This window comes from Zonotrichia leucophrys, chromosome 1 (genome assembly GCF_028769735.1).
Source record: "Zonotrichia leucophrys gambelii isolate GWCS_2022_RI chromosome 1, RI_Zleu_2.0, whole genome shotgun sequence".
Taxonomy (NCBI): domain Eukaryota; kingdom Metazoa; phylum Chordata; class Aves; order Passeriformes; family Passerellidae; genus Zonotrichia; species Zonotrichia leucophrys.
In genome coordinates this window covers 42,354,545-42,375,067 of record NC_088169.1, presented here as the reverse complement: position 1 = coordinate 42,375,067, position 20,523 = coordinate 42,354,545, and the positions used below count along the sequence as shown (strand labels likewise).

At 37.7% G+C, this 20,523-nt stretch overlaps 1 protein-coding gene and 1 long non-coding RNA gene across 2 annotated transcripts in view; both read left to right on the top strand.

Annotated features, from left to right (window-relative positions):
- Positions 1 to 20,523, top strand: part of GPC6 (glypican 6) — a 726,811-nt gene that overhangs the window by 588,219 nt on the left and 118,069 nt on the right. The window lies entirely within an intron of this gene.
- On the top strand, positions 2,296 to 3,681 carry LOC135447701 (uncharacterized). The gene is made up of 3 exons (XR_010440255.1): positions 2,296 to 2,428; positions 2,716 to 2,777; positions 3,476 to 3,681. It is a non-coding gene; the product is annotated as an uncharacterized LOC135447701 (long non-coding RNA).

Below are 20,523 nucleotides of genomic sequence, written 5' to 3'. Positions count from 1 at the left end.
ATTACCCAGACTGGGAAGGACCTCAAGAGGTCTTGCCCAGCCTCCTGATCTAAGCATGGCCAGATTGACTTGGGCTGTAAAGGGCTCTCATATGTGTGCAATGTACCAAACATTTCTGTCTGTTGAATACACTTTAGCTGTGAATCCTTTTCTTTAAAAAGAAATGTGTCATAAAATTAGTATGTTCTGGATCCATAAATAAAATAAGTCATGTGCATTATTATGTAGGTACATGGATAGATAAATACATACATGCATACTAAATCAATGCAGCAGATTTTAAATCTGATCCATAGTCCAGTGCTCTTATCCTGGAGCCTAGCACTGCACAAGTTTCTCTGCTGAGGATGATATATGGTTATCAGTGCTGCTTGAAGGAGAAGAGTCTGTGCAGGGCAGGTGGGTACACATTTAATGGACCATGGCAGATGAAAGGATGCAAAAAGGTAGGAACAGTTGCTAAGTTCAGTGTGAAAGGCAAGACTGTTATCCCTGACCAAGGAAAATGTTCATCTGCCGCACCTTCTCTGTTATCTGAGGGTCATTTAGCTGGGCACTTAAGAAAATTAAGGCTTCCTGCATCTGTTTTCCCCAAAGATCTATGGTGCTACATTTTTTTATAGCTTGGATCCAATCTTTTTTATCTCAAATACATCTCAAAAATGAGATAAATACTGCCAAGGATGGTGATTAGAGAGGACCCAAGTGACTAGTGTACCTTTGCCATATAATAAACTAAATTATTGCTTTGGCTTGCCTGTGTTTTTTAGGTACTTGAGAAATAGAAAACCAATGAGTGCTTGTGTCTTGGGGCTGAGCAGAGCAAAAATAGTACAGATTAGTGACAACTCTGGGAAGCCCATAATTGCAAGTGGACCCAGTTTTTGAGTACTACCCATTAACAGCAGTGCACATAGGTACTGTTGGTTTCATTTGCTATTTCATTACAAGCAGTGGCCAAGAGATGCACCTCCCAATGGCCACAGGTCTGGCAGCACCACCATTTTGATTGCTTTTCTCTCACTCTACATCTCACATATTACTACAAATTTCCAGCCTGCACTAGCTTTCCTGTTTCCATTCTTTGTCTGACCCCGGTCCCTCCAAAGCAAAGGGAGCTGATTCCTATCTCACTCAGGTGATGTTTGCTCAGCATTTCTTCTTTTCCTTCTCTCTCTTCTTATTGAGAAGAATTGGAAACTAGCTCATGTCTTGGTTCATCCACCACTTTGCTTCCTGATGTGGGACCATTCTCTCACTCAGGTGAGAACATTTGTTCAGCTGAGCGGAGAGGCTCAGCACATCCCTGCACTGTTCCTGCAGTTTAATGGCAGGGCACTTGCCCCAGAGGGAAGTTACACCTCACCAGCTCCCTGCTGTCAAAAATCACTCAATTTAAATCCTGTCATGAGATAGCTCCGCTACCACAAGCTATTTATCACCCTCTCAGTGTCATTTTGTTTCCTGTGGTGATTGCCACAGAAGGTGCTTCTGCCTTCACTTCTCTCCCTCCCCAGCTCTCATTATTCATTTGGTCCAAACCACATTCCTGGATTGCCCTACTTGATCAGGAAAAGAAAAAAAAGGCCAAAAAGATGTGGTTTGTGAAGAGGAGTACGTAAAATAAGGACAATCTAGTTTCTGGCAGGAGCCAGCATCTTTTCAGCCTGCATCTCTCACGCTGCTGCCTGAGCTGCACTAATGCCTGCATAACTCCCTTCCTACTAAGTGTACAAATAACAGGTCTTTGAAAGCTGATATAGCACGATTTGCTAGATATCATGTTCACCCATTTGCCTCCCTACAGGTCATTATTTGAAAATAGATATGCAAATCTGACAATTATACCATTTCCCAGTTACAATAGGAGGAGATCAGAACTGGGTCTTTGCTCTCTACACCTTTTACATTCTCACCTACCACAGAACTTTGCAGAGGATTCTCTCCTGCAAGTACGCAGAGGACAGTGGGGATGCTTTTCCTCAAAATCTCTTGCAAATTTATTTTTCACGACTGAACTATATAATTTTTACTGTACCAGTACACCTGCTAGAGCCAAAGTCAACTCAATTAGTACATTTCATCAGAGATTGTGTTTCCAATGCAACAGCTCCTAGGTCTGGTAGTTTTTCCCATTATCCTTGTCCCTGCAGCAGAGACAGGTGGATTGCACAGGCACAGATGTCTGGCATCTGGCTTTAAATGTGCTTGTCTATTCACATCTGAGCAAGCAATGCATCCCAATGAATTGGCTTCAAAAAGAGCAACTCTAAACAGAAAGATTGACATTTCCTCCCGTTTCATACTGCCACTGCCTACTGCAGAGCTCGCTGATCTGTACCTAACACCAAGGAGTTGGCACTGGCAGGTTCTGGATGGTGGAGTTTGGAGCTACAGCCTACTGAGCAAGACCTGGGAGAGAGAAGTGGTGAGTCTCTTCAAGTTCCACAATTCAGCAAAAACAGAACAATAAGTTAATGCCAGGAGAATAGATCCTTTGAAAGAAGCATCTTTTCAGCCCTCACCTAATAAATCTCTGATATAATCTGGCATTTGGCCTCTGAAAGATTGTCAGCAGTCTTCTTGGGTTAGCTGTGAAAATTGCATATTTTTCCAGTAACTTAGGGGGTTGGTTGTTTGGGCAGTTTTATGTACTGCTTTTTCGTTTGAATTCAGTTGCTTCTATAAAAAGCCTGAAATAATTTTTGTCAACAGGCTTTTGACCTGTTCAGTCAAAAAGACCTTGAATGACAAGAAAAAGCTTGCTCAAAATGAAGGTATTTGTACTGTCATTGTACTGAAGTGTCTCAGAGGGAGAAAAATAAAACTTACCCATATCTTTTCTGTTTGTTTACTCCACACAGTGTTTAAACTGTCCAGTGGGGTTTTTCTCTAAGAAGGTATGGCATAGGCCTTTTGTAGACATTTAAGAAAAAATGCACAAAGGGGTCTACTTAATTTCTATCTGATAAAAAAGGCCTAGTTGCTTTAATAGTGAAGAGCAAGTGCAAAACCAGAAGTGATAGCTCATTCATGATGGTCAGCAGGTATTAGTTTACACTTTTTAGCAGGATTTTTTTAATCAAACAAGTGAGGAAAATGTCTAATGCAGTTCCTTCTGAAGAACAAACTAATACAAGATGGTAGTTTCAGGTATCACTGGCGAAGTTAATTAACTTCACGGGTCAGTCACTGTATATTTCCCACATACCTTGTAAGAAGCAACTCAGACTAATTATGTGAAAAAGAGCATAGGCATGGGCACTGCAGTTGCACAGTGCTTATCTAAGAGAACTTTACCTTAGAGATGGTGCCTAGCGCCTTTGACAGCAACTGCAGAGCCAGCCAATGGTCTGACTTCTGCTCCAGTCCAGGAGCCCTTGGGGACAACAAATATCCAAAGGGGAAAAGCTCTGACCTTTAATTAACCCACTGTTTGACTGGCAGACTCTAATTTCTTCATCCTATGCCTCAGAGCTGAAGAAAGGCTATGACCACCTAGGGGAGGATTCATCTATTCAATTTTCAGCGATCTAAAACCTGGATATTTAATCCAAGGTGTCCACCTGGGATGCCTTCACAGTAAATGGAGATAGATGGGTGAGTGAGACTACTGAGATGGATCTGCCCCTGGAACTGCTTGCTCCTCTGCTCCATTCTTCATGTTTTTGCAGAGGATGGTGTTTTCATACCAGACACAATTTCAGACTATTAAAGTTAATCTTTCCAGAAAGAGTAAACATTTTAATATGCACAACACCAAATGGACAGTTGTTATGACCAAGATTCTTTTTTTAGTATTACAACATACAATTGCCCTAAAAAAATCTTCCTCAATATCCTTTGCTGTTGGAGCCAGGGAAGCTTTATGTGACAGCTATGTTCTGTATTTTCCCATAATAAGAACAGTTTATGCACGCCAACATTCTAATGAAGAAAATGGTAGGAATCCAAAGTGTCCATAAAACCATCTGTGCATGTGCTGTCAATCTGGACTGTAGTGTGTGTGCACAGATCTGCTCATGCCTGAAAGTCCCAAATGAAACCAGTCTCCATGTGGGCTGCTATGAGATATCTGCAATGAATTCAAAGTGTCCAGGTTCTGTTTGGTTTGGTACACAGAGAACATGGATATAGTTTGGGTGCAGAGAGTGATTACTGATTTTAAATTCCTGGATAACCAGACACCCAGTGCGCTGCACAGTCACAAGCCTGGTAGTTTGTTGCTGAAAATCATCAGATGGTACATTATTTCTAAGTGTAGTAAAACTGATAGTAAACATGAAAGATTAATTTCTATCATCAAATGATAAGATTGTTTGAGTACAAAAAACTGTGAAGAGCCAGCACTTTGCTGAAAAAAATATGGTCCTGCAAAAAACAGATTCAGCTGTATACTGAAGGTGTGTCCAGTCTGTGAAGGGCTGCAAGGAATGACTTGAAGGATAGAGACACTGAACCTTGGTGGACTTTTATGAATCCAAGTGGAATAAATTCACAACATGATCCACAAGGAATAAAAATCTGAGTGAAGTTTAGGTGCCAGCTAGGCACAGAAAATGAAATCTACATATATGCTGACATTTTGCAAAAAAAAAAAAAATTGCTTCCTGTTAAGTCAGTTCAAGTCCAGCACATCAAAACCAAAGTAAGGCCACTTCTTAACCCCGCATGAAACACACAGTGCCCAAGTCAGTACATGACCTTCTTTACCAAATAAACCAATTTTATTAAGTAACACCTCTTCAATTCATAGAAGTAATGACTTGTCCTAAAACAATTACTCGAAGTTGCTCAGTGGTCACTGCTGGGATTCACCAGTTGACTGCAGCCACCTGAGACAATTTGTGTTGCTGAGATGGAAAAGCATATTGAAAAGGGAAGCTAAGGATACTCATGCAGTGCAGTTCAGCATGCTAGCCTGCTGTGTGCCCAACATGTCACATGGAGCAGGTCAGGAGTGCAAAGCAGATGGCATGGGCAGCTACAATGGACTGCTCCTCTGCACTCAACAGATGGCATCAACAGCATACAAGAAAATCATTGGTGTCTTTGTGGACCTGGGAGCACATCAGGACTGGTTTCAAGTGAAGAACCAGTTAAACTTCTCTGAAAATTCATTCTGAGATCATCTCATTGTGATTTGTGGGAGGGAGTGAAAATAGAGATAATAAATAGAGTAATGAGAAATTAAATAAATGCAAATTATTTTATAAAAACATGGTGTTCTAATTACAAAGATTTTAATTGCAAGTGTTGGTAATAAGAAAAATAATTAGTGGTGGAATTATGCCTGAGGATAGCAGTCAGAAGTTATCTCATGATGCTATCTGTTCTCAAGACAAGACTTAGGATAAGTGTTGGATGCTCTGTGCTTTTTTGCTTTCCATGCTTTGTGAGGTGTTAAAACAGCCAAATTTGCAGTCAGACCATCTAGCATCTACAGATGCAATTTCATATGCAGATCAAGAGGATAAAGATACAATCCCTGCATCAATAAATATAAGATCTACATTCCAGTTAAGTAGGAAGTAGAAGGGTGTGATGCTTTGTGTGCTTGGTAAATACCTTGAAATTACTTTTTGGGTGCACTATTTTATCTGCACAACAAATTCCTGAAATACATTTTCATAGAGATATGCTCACAGCTCCTCCCATCTAAAAGAAGTTTGGTAGGATATGTGGGTGGTCTTGGTAAAGGAAATTTGGATGCTTGCATTGTAAACTCTGTACAGATATTTTATTTAGGTTTTTAAGTTTTTGAGGCAATTTTTTAATGACAAAGCGCTCACAAGTCAGTTAACAAAGTGACAACGTAGGCTCACATTGAACCAATGGATGAACAACTATATCAGGAAAAATTTATTAACAGAGAGTCAAATATCTACTGTTCACTGAAAATTTTTAGGGGTGAATTCACCACAAGACTGTGATGGCCTTTGGTTCTCACTGCAGCAAAGCCAGTGAGAGTGGCTGCCCACATGAGCCTTACAGGGAACCTTGGAGTCATGACTCTGTTCTTGGAAGTCTCTGTTGTTCTCTCACTCTGGGACCAGTTTCAGGTGGATAATGTCAGTGTGGGCTATCAGCAGAGCGGGGTTTTTATAAATACTAAGAGTAGGAAACAAGTAATAAGAGTAAAAACAAAGATATCTTTCCTACAGCCTGGAAAAATGTTGCAGTGCTCTTATCAAGGATCCAAAAGAAAAATATAAGTTTTCATGCTTGATGCAGACATCTGTGAATATGGGGTATACTCAGTCCTTCCATGACACTGGGACATGTCACCCCAGTCACTACAATAACACTTTTAACACTAAGGCAGGTGAGACCTGCAAGTGGGGCTGTTACCAGTGGCCTAGTGTTCAAAGGGGAAAGCAGAGTGGTCATCTGCTGGTTTTACTACCCCTGGTCTTGTTTTTCTCTGAAGTTCATTCTGAAATGCAAGACACATCATCAGGTTTATGATTTTTACAACATCTGCCTTGACAAAAATATGTCTGAAATGAGAATAATATGGACGTGGTGCCAGAACAGTAAGAACAGTAATAATAATGGCCTCTCTGTTCATTATGATCATCATTTTATTCTCACTATTACACCAAACAGTATAATTTATTGCAGTAATATGGCCTGGCTATGAGTGATTATATAAATACATATGTTATCTTTTTCAGGGGTTTAACATATTCATGCTTTCCTGATGAAAATATATTATTTACCAACAAGGAGAAGGTCTTAGATGAGAATAAAAGCAAATTTATTCTCTTTGGCAGCTATCCATTTCAGATCCAAGCAGGGGATGAGAAATGCATGCAAATGTGACAGCTGCCTGTTGATACTAGAATTCCTATGGATCATCTATTAAAGCAGTACTTTGTTATCATCTTCTGCATTCTGATCCTGAACTGTGTGAATTTACACTTCATAACAGATGAATATAACTTTAAAATATATCCAGCTGCTAAAGACAGAAAATAATCCCTCAGGTAATGCATCTCAAATATTCAGAGCAAAAAGAACCAAGGTTGATTTACCATCTAAATAGACTTTAAAACACTGAATTCTTAATGTTATTTCTTAGAGTTTGGGGACGTTTCTTTCTATAAAGAAAGTCAGCAGTTGAAAAAAAAATTAAATATGTAACTGGAATATATCTTCATGTAGCAATTTCTGCTTGGTCTCCATTTCACAAGAGATGGACCCAATCCTGAGGATATTTGAGCATCCAAGTTATTCTATTCAATGTCAAACTGTCTGCAGTACTCAGTGATTTTACTCATATATGTCAGAAGCAAGAATTTTCACTTGATCAAGAACTTTAGGATCAAAGTATCTAAATTGCAAAACATCTTACTGTAGTAACTAGAGATTTTTACTTTGTCTTTTGGAAGAAGTCAGTTCTGCTATTGCTTTTTAGACCATAATTTTGCAAATTCATTTTCCATCTAAGAAAATAAATTTAAATTTTTAGCTTTGCAGAGCCTTTATTTATTGTGTGATCATTGTCATGAAAAATTGGTACATGGTGACTTCAGTAAAAATTCATGTTAATGCAGTACATATTCTAGGCTCTTCAATTATATGAAGCATTACATTTCTTGGGCACATAGTGTCTGGCATCCAAAAGGCAGATTCTAAATATTTTGAAAGCTATTTAGAATCTAGTTCTACCTGACACAAATGTATCAATTTATTATAAGTAATATTTGGAAGGCTGCTGTAACACAGTTCTAAATTAAAAGAAAACTACCAATGATAAAACTATTCAGCAAGCTTATAAGTAAATATTGAGCTTAAACCGAAACTAATGTTTTATATAAATGTGACTGCTGAATTTTGCTTTTTGCTTGATAAATTTCACACTTACATCAGTCACTCTAGCAAAGCATGAGTGACATGCTTTATTGTTCCTAAAAGAAAATTGTTAGTCAAAGTTTTTTTTTGTTTTGTTTGTTTGTTTTAATTGTTAATCCTGAGGATAAAATTGTGAACTTCTTGCAAATAATACAGCTTTGCTGCACTCATAATTTTTAGGCATACTCATCCAACTTTAACCTGACCAAGCTCTCATTGTTGGGAATTGTAAAGTGCTCACTGCAGCAGAGCTGTGCTGGCCCTGTGAATAATTGAGGTATCACCCGAGAGCTGTTTTCCACTGAAAAAGATCAATGTCCAAGTGATGAAAAGAAAAGAAATCAGCTGGTTTAATAGTTGACCTGAAGCATTTCTTGAGGGCCTGGTGATAAGAGAAGAAAGGGATGTGGCCCATATGTTAATTCGCTAACACCTTTCTGTTAGTTCCACTGATTGCATCGAATCCCAGAGTGATCAGAGAGGGGTGAGTGACAGCGCTGCTCCCTGGGCACCTGATCCCTGCAGAGCATCCAGAGGCAGGCAGCATGGCTGGGACAGCCAGTTTGGCTTTCCAGGGAGACCAGAATTCTTCTTGGCTCCCACAGGCAGTGAGGGAAGGTTTAACACATTTTTTACGCTATTGTAAAGTTGAACCGAAGTGTTTACAGTGACAGTCATGTTTCCAGTAGTGCTCCCTGCTCTGTTTTCAGTTACAAACCCTCTCTCTTACAGTATTCCTGACAAATTGTTTGTTGGTGATAAATATGTTCCCTAATGACTTCCTAAACACTTGAAAGGGAACAGTGACAGTAGCAATTTGGAAGACAAAAGAATGTCGTAGACATTAATTGACATCTCTTTGGTTTTGAACACTCAAAGGTACTTCCAACTGCAGCTTTCATCGGACCTCCTTTTTGGTCTGTAATTTCCCATAATTTATTGACTTAGTTTAAAATAATTTAAAAATCTCACAAGATATAAGAACATGAGAACATTATTGATTGTGTTGAGATTAAAGGGAATTTAGCAAATACAAGAATCTGAAAAAATGGCCCTCTACAATGCTTTCTCATTAAAGGTGTCATGGGGTTTTTTGAGAACCTCGCATAATGCTGAAAAAATAAAACTATGACGTGCTGAACACTAGTTTTAAATATTGATATTCACATAAACTGAACTTTGCTGATTTATAGTCATAGCATTAGGATTTATTTTTATGTAATCACACAACTGCAAATATCAGAAAATTAAAAAACACAGAAGTAATGTTCTGCCATAAATGCTTATATAGGCCATTATACTATTTAAAATATATCTGCATTTGAAATGAAATAGACTGCTCCAAAAAGAGAAAAGCTGTATATTTTTTCCCTTCTATTTTAGGCCAGTGCTGCTGTTCATTCTAAGACTTCTTCTATAGGGGACAGATGTTGGGAAAGGAAAAATAATATTCTAGCCTACAGAGAAATGTAGAGAAAACACAAATACATTTCATTTAAACTGTGTCTTTTAGGATCTTTTCCCTGATTCTAGCTGTGTATTTACACCCTAACTGTGCAGATCAGGAGGAAAAATAATATTCCCTTTCTGCTGCTTTGCTCTTAGTGAAGGAAAAGGCTCTCCAGGTGACAGAGCAGGTCCTTAGCCTTGGGTGGTCAAGACTGGGATGTGCCATAGCATGTCCTGCCCTGTGGCTCTTGCTTGAGTGAAAAGCCCCAGATTGCTTCATCTGGAAGAGAGACTTCCCCCTTTTTATAATTCACCCTGGCTCTGGTCTTCCTCCCACAGTACCAGTAATAATTTTAAAGCTTCTTAAAGATCTTTGATAAATACATGATGCATCCAAGTGCCAAGAAACAGTCCCTAAGTGAGTTCAGTGAAAGGATTTGATGATGAATAAGAAAATTTTCAATTTACATTGACATTTTGAGACCTATCATTTAGCCATCTTTAATAATTTTAAAATAGCCCTTGCAGAGCTTTGAAATAATTTTTTAATTAAAGTGTCATGTTACATCAAGTCAAATGCCTCCATAAGTTTAATTCAAGTTTACAGTCTTCACTGATCTTATGACTCGTGAAGAAAATATTTAAATTTGATCTCCACAAATGCACTGGGTGAAAAACTGTAGTTCCATTTTTTAGCTCATTATTTACTAGGTTTGCAGCATCCATACAATTATTTTCTCTGAAGTGGTTCTCAAACTACCTTTCTTTGTATGTTTCATCTTATTTAAAAACTGCTTAAATTTATATAGAAGTGTCCATTTCTGAAGTGCTTCCAAACTTCTTTCTCCTTTTTCTTTATTATCCTTTTTATAGCCTTATTTATTTTACATTTCTAGTTCAAATGTTTTTAATTTCTTAATAAAATTTTCATTTGAAGTATCTATAAAATTAGGCAAAATGTGTTGTAGCATTGTGATTATTAAACATCAATTGTGAAAACTGCAAATGTTTTCTAATTAGTAGTTGGAAAAACAAAATTTCAACTTTTCAGATTGGTTGTGACCCTTTAATCAATATACATAAGCAATTGCTCTTTATAAAGATATAATTGCTCTGAAAAATCTTAAAACAAGTCTTTATAGAACAGAAAAGAAATTATGTGTGCACTGTATACTTTTGCACAAGAGGAAGTTGAGTTATATGGACTCTTACTAGTGCAACAAAACCTTTTCATTGCCAAAAATGCATATTCTTGAAAGACATATCAGGATTTACATTTGGCATCAAGTTTGAAAAATTGCAGCTCTTCAAGTAAATTATCACCAGCTTTGTAATCTATGATGTGCTGCTTTTTACCTTCTTGGACAGGGATCATAACTGAAGTTATGCCTTGAGGCACCTGAATTTTAAATCTAGAGATTAATATACTGCGCCAAGGACTATTTTTTTTTTAATGTAATATCATCTATGTTTAATTTATAGCTGTCATTAGCAGCACTAGGAGCTTGATTTTCACACTGAAAATAGAAGAAATCATGTGGTTTTAGTTCTGACTGTGTGCAAATAGAAAAGAGTAAATTATTAGTATGTAATGAATGTCACTAGGCAGAGAAAACCAAAACTTTCTTGCATCCTAATTAATTTTGCATTTAAACCAGTGTATTGATTTCCCTACTGTTTTTGTTTTTCTATTTAGTGCTACAAAACCTTGACTTAAAACGTCTCGTGTACAACAACACAAACCTTTCAACTTTAGAGCTGTCTGTGGGTATACTGAAGCAATGCAAGAATCTGTACTGTCCAGCCACCTGAACACTGTCAGGTGAATTAAAATTTCAAAGCAGGACTAAGTTTCAGCATTTCATTAAATGAATTCCCTATCACTGTCATTTCCAGGTGACTTACCTGCACCAACTTTGGCATTCCCTGTCTTGCAAAGATGACAGGTCAGGATTTGTCATAGCACTTCTAAGGAAGAAAAAGATGTTATTTGAGGTGGCATATGAAATTTCAGGGAATGTTACAATCAAATGCACAAGTCAAATCATCTTAGCATAGGAAAGCAGCTCTGTTGTTATTTGTAAAGAGGTTGACTATCGTTCAGAGCAGATTTTTAGAAGGTATCTTAGAAGATAGGACTACAGACAGGGTGAAGAAATGCTCTTTCAAATTCACTGTTTAAACTGCAGATAAAAGAGCACCTGCCAATGTCAGTTCAAAAAAATTCTTAATATATGCTTAGGTATTCCATTAATAATAAGAAAATTTTGAAAATTGTGTTCCCTTCTACTAAAGCATAAGGAAATTACTTTTAGGACATGAAACACACAGAAATAAAAACAATATTAAGAGGCAAGATTAATCTTATTGTTAGTTTTACCAATATGCCTCAACATACAAAGGCTAGGCAAATATATTTCTCTCCCTTTCACATAAATTGTGAATTTTCTTTACCTAAGTCTTAAAAGGCACATTTATAGACGATATTTAGTGCCCATATTCTGAAATTTCTTTGTCCCCCTACTGTATGTTGTATTGCAGACCCCTAAGGGGAAAATCTAACAATGCAAGGCATACTGTGCGTTCTTCCAGTGGGCAGTCCAGACCTTGACTTTGCTGAATGGTTTTCCAGAGTACCTGTTTCTCTGACAGGATAACTTCTATTCCCTCCATTGACTGCTCCTCCAGCTTACAAAAATGCTCCATCACTGGAAGTGTTCAAGGCCAGGCTGGATGGGGCTCTGAGCAAGCTGGTCTAGTCAAAAATGTCCCTGCCCATGGCAGGGAGGTTGGAACTAGATGATTTTTGAGGTTTCTTCCAACCCAAACTGTTCAATGATTCTACAATTCTAAAATCAATGTAAAGGCAGGGGAGGACTTGTATTTTCAAACATTTTTATCTGCAAATTATTTCCTGACAACTGATTCTGCTCAGAGTGGGGAACAGATGACAGACTGCAGAGATGCTCTTCAGACACCCAGGGGCTTCTCCCTAAGGAATCTAACTGACACTCCAATGTTGAAAAATAATTTAAAAACATGTTGGGAGATGAGGAGAGAGGATACAAGCTGATAAATGGGCAGGAAAGAGAATATTGATGATTTTCCTGAGTTGCCTTGATCTGAGTAGCATAACTATCACTGCCCAGCATGAGCTGATTGCTTTAGTGGAATTTGGGCATCTTTGCTTGTGTACAGGTGCTGTGGTAGCATATTGCATAGACACAACTTTAGTGCTGGCTGCAGACTTTCCTAAAGCAGGGATTTTAGAGGCACAGGCCCTAATAGCATTGAGAAAAGAGAGTTCTTTGGCTAATAAGCAGATATCCTCTTGTGGACACCTTGCTACCATTGGGTTAATTAGAAAACAGCTGGCACTGACTGGGGAGAAGAGGGAGGTACAGGGTGGTAGAGTTTGCTGAATCCCTATAATGCTTTATTATCTTTCTCTAACCTTTTAGCCTTAATTGCCATTTTAGGAACTTAATGAGATGCATGTTTTCAGAGCTATACCCCTCAAGTGGTAGGAAATGGGTTTGCTTGGGTAAGTGTGTTTAATCCTCTGGGGTTTCCTTTGAACTATTCAATTTAATTGGATTACACCAGGGGTCTGACTGGGTGTGATGAGGGCCCTCTTCACAAGGCCTTGATTGCTTCATATTGTGTTCATCCTCTTTTACTTCAACCCAGTGAGTTGTAAAATGTGACAAACTGTGTATCTTTGGACTTAGCAAAATGTAAAGTTTGCAACTAGGGCAGGTTATGCTGATTTCTAAAGGAAGACATTTAAAGAGAAATATGGATACATAGTTTATCTACATTAACTGAAGTATCTGACAGGAGTATAGTTTTTTGAGCTTGTGAACTGAGTTATCACATTCCCTGGTGCCTAGAACAACCATTTCATAGCAAGGATACATGGAAAAGATGAGCAGAGAAAGAGTTAGATCAAGAGTTCCTGGGTTTAGAGCTAGTAAGAGAGGACTAGAGCAGCAGAAAAAGGGGGAAGATGCTGAGGAAAGATCTTAATAGATACCAAGCCATGCAGAAACTTGCAACTCCCTGTCAGTGTGATGGTCAAAGAGGTGCTCTGCTGGGGAGGAAACCTGAGGAGGTAAAGAATTAAAACCTTCTAGAAGTAATCACGACTGTATACAAGAAGAAACATCACGCAGACCACAAATTCACGCCAAAAATTCCTGCAGATTACATGGCCATTAGTCTAACTCACTTGCAATTATAAGAGATATAAATGTTTTAGAACATGGCACAGAAACAGCTGCACTGAGAACATAAATGGAGTGAGCTAATGTGGTGTGGACAGATGATACATCCAAATTTTGTGAGCAGGATTTCAAGGAGGAAGTCACACGTGTATACTGCTTTCTTCCCTCTTCACCTCCCAGAGTTACCCCACTTTCCTGGGGGAGGTCACTGCATGAACAGCCATAGTTGCACACATGCAGGCCCAGTCCTACTGCAGAAATTAATAAAGGGAAATAAAGACAGCAAGGCTGTCACTGAAAAGCACAAATATTAATATTTTACTATAGGAATGGATTGGGTCTTGTAATGAAGAGACTACAAGATTTCAAATTGTTCTTAATATTTTCTGAAATTCAGTTCAATGCTGTTGCAAAGTAAAGTTGGCAATGAAGTTTCAGGTGAACTGTTTTGAAGTTACTGCATCATTAACTGTGAGGTTAAAACTGATGTCTGTGGGAATAAGGCAATCCAATTTATCTCAGAATCTGTAGGTATTGGTGGCTAAAAAGTAATCTGAAGAAAAATACAATAGGATAATTTTCCAATAAACAGAACATTTTCTGGAGACACAGTCATAAGTATGATTGAGATATGAAATTATAAAATAGTCAGTCTAAATCTTTTCCAGTCTTCGAAGATGTAATGGGTGAAAGAACTGACAACTGGATGGTTGAAGTGCATTAGCAGCACTGAAATAACAGCAGGAAGGAGCTGAAGAGCAAGAACAGTATGCTTGTGGAACCCATCTGCTTTGAGCAAGGGAAAGTTGCTTAAATGAGGAGGCAGAAACAAATATGCAGACAGAAGACTGTGGGGTTTTGTTGTTTTTTTTTCTCTACCTGTGCATAACTAGATGATCTCTGAGGTCCCTTCCAGCCCAAATCATTCAATGCTTCTATGATAAATTTGCACAGAAGCATCAAGTGTTTGGATTTACCTACTGACATGGTGGTATAAGTGACTGCAATTTAAATATTCATTATTTTAAAGCCCTACAATACTCCAGAATATTCCTGAAAATTTTTAATTTTGCCTGTACACGGCAATAACAATGACATTGTCATCATGGCAAAGACTTTTGGGTGCATGCAAAAAACAAGGCATATGATAAAATTAGTTAAAGATTGATCAGATGAATGATGGGAAAGTCTACAAAGGATTGGTATTAAAAAACTGAGATAAATTAGGGAGTCAAAGGAGGATGAGAGGAGAAAAATTTCATGCAGGTGTCATTTGGAACAAAGAGCAGATTTTGAATAACCATGTAAGACAAATTTTAAAAATCTCCAACTAGAAATATTTTAAGGGAGATATGGTTGTAATATTTTTGTTAATAAATTGTAAACATACTTTATGTTTGAAAATGTCACAGTAAAACTAATTTATTAGATTTTGCAATGAAACCAAAGGGAAAAAAAATATAAAAGCTAGACAAATTCATAGTTGTCATTTGAAAAAACCTATAGCAATATATTGGACTTGTAAACACTACATTATCTAAAGCAAATTGTAAAAGTTATGAATTAGTACATTCAGGCTCATTGCATAAGATAAATAAATTAAGAGATATTTAATTTTCTGTTTAAAGCACAGCACTATACTGTATATGCAGTAGGGAAAAAGGAAGAATTTAGAAGAAAAAAATCAATCTTTGGCTAGGTCTGTGTGTGGTAAATATAAAAGGATTGCAGAAGTGCAAGGGCTCTTTGCCATTGTGTTCATAACCTAATTAGGGTGGTAATTAGGACACAGGTAAGACCACAAAAGGAAAAAAAAAAAGAAGGATGTTAAATTTCAAAGAGTGAGTTTCAGAAGAATGTAAAAGCACAGGATGAAATCAAGCAGGATAAATCAATAGAGATAAAGGACACAGAGGGAAATGGAAAACATTCAAAGATAAATTAATGTATGCCCAAGGGTTTGTGCATGTAATCTAGCTAAAAATACACCAGAAATAAAGAAGGCTAATGTTGATGAGCAAAGAAGCCCAAACCTGGAAATACACACTCTGGCAATAGCCAAGGGACTGTATGAAATGAATATAGCTGAAAAACAAAAGGTCAGAGATGAAGCTAATAGCACATTCAACAAATTTTAAGAGTTCGTTTTCCATTAAAAATTTTAAGAGTTCATTTTTTTCAGGGAAAAAAACCCTCTTAAATTTGGAAGTAATCAGAAGATAAACAAAATTTCTGGGAGAGATATATTAAGTGCAAGATGCTGAAAGAAGGAACAAAAACTGCTAAAGGTGTTTTGGGTTCAAAGCAGAAATTTTCATGCTAGAGGACTGCAACTCTGATATTTGCTGTTTACAATACTTTTTCAGCAAAATGCCAGGGACTCTATGAATCCTAAAATCGGTTCTAAATTTTTCTTTTAAATTTAAGCCATTCAAGCAGCCAGCTTGTGGGTAGATTTATAGGTAGCAGGTACATTATTAGGCGATTGACCTCTTGCAATTATTGACTTCTATCCTGGTTTTTGGCCCAACATCCTCATAAAAAAACAGTAGAAAATTATAGTTAACACAAATCCTCAGAGTTTCACTGCATATATGTTTTCTATGTAACTTTTACTAACATCAGAAGCTGTGAAAGCTCAAAGTCTTCCAAAGTTTCAACCTAGAAAAAGGAGTAAAACTGAAGGAGGAAAATTTTTTAAAAAATTCAAGAAGTGCCAGATTTTCCAGAACTGGAATTCAAAACAGTGTATAGTTATGTCTCTCTCTGGTAATGACCATGGCCAAAACCAAACCTGCCTGGTTTAAGATTTTCATGGAGGCCTCCTATTGTCCAAATTTCCCTGACAGCTCCATTTCTTCTTCCCCCAAGTGTAAAGGGAACATCTGTACTGAGAAGACCAAATAGGATCACAGCTTATGCACTTACTGAGATGCCTAAAGGAGTGGGAGGTTAAATCAGATCTAAATATAGTTTTATTACCATAATTACAAAAAACAATTGCTCTCTATACAGAATAATGAAATGAGAAAATCAAATGACTAACTGCCTGAATTAAGTTGATAAATGCACTACAATATAGTGGGTGGAATGGATCCAGTGAGATAGCTGGTTGAAAATGAGTAATTGATAATCATTTTACACCAGTAGTTCTCACTTGCTACAGCCCATAAACTGTCTTTCTGTAATTTTCCCAGGTATATGACTTTCTTTTTTTTTTTTTTTTCTTTTTTTAAACCAAGTAAGAAAATATCTTGGCTTGACAGAAATTCTGTTCATCCCTGATAAAAAGTAATTAAAAAGCTAAAGTACAGGGCAAGAAAAATTTATGTTCCAGGAAGGAAGAGCTCAGAAATCTCCCTAGCAGCAGGAAGAAGGAGAGGGAATCAAGTTTATGCTTTCATTTTGAGTGTGTTACTCTTGGTCCCTTCTTTACCATTTCGTGTTAATGCGTCCAAAAAATCAGATTTATTCTCACATCTGAAAAACACCCCAAATTAAACCTACTACACTATCTAATAAAAACTAGAAAAAAAAACAAGGTGGAAATAAAGGCTCTTTAGAAAACGCTTCCCAAGTGGCAAAATAATCCAAAAGAACTATTCATACCAACTTAAATTAAGAGCTCCAGATTCAGACAACCTAAATGTGTAGGATGTAAGTGTCTACATGTATATATGTCTGAATTTTGAGCTGAATCAAAGTTTTATCTTGGGACAGAAATAAACCTGTATCCCTAAAAAAAAAAAGAGACAACTTTAACCACTTACATTGGGTGAGATGAACTCTGCTTTAGCAGTTCCTGTCTTTCTCTGTGGACTAAGGGGGGAAAGGATGACAAAAAAAAATTATAGATTTTGTCAGAGGTATCTCAGCTGTACATTTTTTGTGAGACAACATACCCAGGTCAAATTCTTCGTGACAAGCAAGTGTCCAGACCCCCTGACTAAGCAACCATGGTTCATTTTGGAGTTTGTAATGGTTCCATGTAGCCACACTACACTTTTCCCTTCACCATAAGATTTGTGTTATCCCCTCTAAGTTTAACATTTTTCACAGAGTCTGACAGTTAAAAACCTGAAGCACATGGTTGAAGAGCTCATGCTTGGCTCTCTCCCAAGTACCACTGATGTGTCAGAGATTTGAATCCTGACCTCACTGTTCAGTTCTTTCAAAATGTGTCAGCAAGCACCAATGTTTCCTTCAAAGTGAATGCTGGTATAAAACAAAACAGTAGTAAATTATTTGATTTTTAGTAGAGTCAACACACCTCTGATGACATAAACAATCAATGTTTTCCCTTTCTTTGAGCTGTGCTGCCCAGAGAAGAAATACTTAGCATTATTCACAGTCACAAGAAGTAGCAGTCAGAAACTGAGTGGGATTCATAAAGTGCAATGAAAAATAAATCTGTACCCTGGGGTGTATCAGTGGAAATATTTTCACTAGGAAAAAAATTAAAGAAAATAAAGAAAGAAATGCAGTTTGTCATCAGGACAAAGGGTCCAAAATGGAATATGTAGAGAATGGCTGAATATGTTCCAGCTCTAAGAATTAGAGTTACAAAAATCAGGCCTGGAAGAGAGTAAGAAAATGCTTTTATTGTCAGTCTTGGTACTTGGATGACATTGGCCAACAGCTGAGCCCCAACCCAGTCACTCATGGAAAGAGAATTGGAAGGAAAGCTGAAAAACTAGGGGAGGGAGCTAAAAACAGTTTAATAGGGGAAGCAAAGCTGCATGTGAAGCAATGCAAATTAAGTTATTCATTCCCTGCTTCCCACCAGGAAAAAGATGGTTGGTCATTTCCAGGAAAGCCAACCCTCAGCCATTTCCAGGAAAGCCAACCAGGAAAGCATAGGTAGTGGTTACTTGTGAAGACAAAAGCCCCAACTGTGAATGTCTCTTTCCTCCTATTTCCTTGAGCTTTTATTGCTGAGTGTTACATTACAGGGCCTGAAATGCCTTTCTGGTCAGTTGGGGTTTGATGTCCCAGCTGTGTCCCATCCCAGCCCCCTCACTGAGGAGGCAGCACGAGAAACTGGGAAAGCCCAAATGCCATGCAGGCACTGTCCAGCAATAGCCAAAACACTGGTGTGTTATCAGCACTGTTTCACTCTCAAATCAAAGCAAATCACCATATGGGCCCCTTTGAGGAACATTAACTCCATCCCAGCCAGAACCAACCGGTACATTATCTCAGAAACAAGAATAAGGAAAGAAAATAGAAATTTAAGTTGGAGGATAATGGCACAATATTTGTTTCTGGGACTTAAAGAAAGACTTTGTAAAATTAGAGCAATGAGATTCTGGAATTCCTCTTCATTCAAATAGGGAGGACAAAATTACTTGCTTTTAAGGCGCAGCCTCATAATTTTATTAAAAGCTTTATATCATAAAAGACTTGCAATACCAATTCTCAGTGACTCCCATCTCTTCCAATCTATTGTTGCTTGTTGTTTGGAGAAGTTTTTAAGAAAATATATTTACATTAATAAACTGCTTTTACTCTCTTTTAATTCCCAATTACCTGCACAGTCTGCAGGTAATTTGGAATTAACTAAGCTATTTTATATATATTTTCTCAGACACTGATAGCTGTTTAGCTGAGGTAGCACAGATAGGAATGGCCTGGGAAGAGCCACCCATCAAGAAAAGTAAAATATTCTATCAGCATGTACTGGGCTCCCTGCTGCTGAAGACTGCCTCTAATTTAAAATATTTTAAGTGTATGTGCAATGACTGCAGGCCAGATATAACCAAAGGCAAAAGAGCAAAGGAACTTCCGTTTCAGCCATAGTGTGACCAAAGCCCTCTTCCAGGCAGCTGAGGATAAGCAGCATGCAGCAAGAAGCTCCTTGAGATTGCACACCCTAGCACAGCTCCCCACTGACCCCAAAGTGGAGATGGAAACTCTTCTTTAATCTTCTGAAATGTGCAATTTGTCTCCAGTCATTCTACACAACTTCATTCTATGCACTCAATCTATTTACAGTAGTTCAAATAGGCAAAAGCAATTTAGAGTCTCTGTGGAAGATGGAAATTCCTATTCCTTACTGCAGAGAGAAACACTTCTAAACTACCCCCCAAGCTCTCTCAGAGCCTTCTCACTCCTCCCCATTTTTTCAATGGGAGGTAGTTAAGGACATAATTTATAAGTTGTTCTAACGGAGTATCACACTGTTTTTAAGAGGATATTTGGAGGAAGAGAAATCTTTAGGGCAGCCTTGTGAGTGAAACCTGATAGCCAAACTGAACAAACTATACACATGGAAGAGGGTTTTTTTCATATTTGACATGCTCTTATATTTTTAGAAAGCAAAATTCGACAATAAAACTTCACAAAGTAAAAAAGGTTATATAGCTCTTCATCCTCTTGTTTTTGAGAGCTGAATTCAGGTGAGGTGGGAATTTCCTATGAAGTCTGTCTTCTGTTGAAGGACTTCATTATCATGCCTCAGATAAAGTTTACCACTGCTTTCTTAGAAAAGATCATTGTAATGACAAGAGAAAATATATTATTACCATATTCACAAACAGAAAAGAAGATTGTCAGTCTGATTGAAAATGAATACAACAATCTTTTCCCTGGGATTCTCTTCTGGATGATAAACGCTCACAAAAAATATTTGGGGAAAAACCAAAAAGCTCTCTGAATTAATTGGAATTATTTTCCCCTAGCAGCTTTCCCTGTATAAATACTCTTCTCCTCTAAGGTGCTGCACATCTTCATAGCTTTTGAAAACCTTTGCTGAAAGAATAAGAGGTTCTGGAATTTATGGCCTGGCGCTCTTCTAGAGATGTTGGTACTCCCTTTGCAGTGCAGAAAGGCTGGCCAGCGCTTCAGACAAACAAATCCTTCTCTTCACCAGGAGTACCTTTAGCAGATATTCACTTTGATGTTCCTAGTTCTTCACAGTCAGCATGAGGATTATGTGCTGAGAAGGGATAAATCAGTTTTTGTTGATAGCTGGAAGAAAAAGACGAAAAAT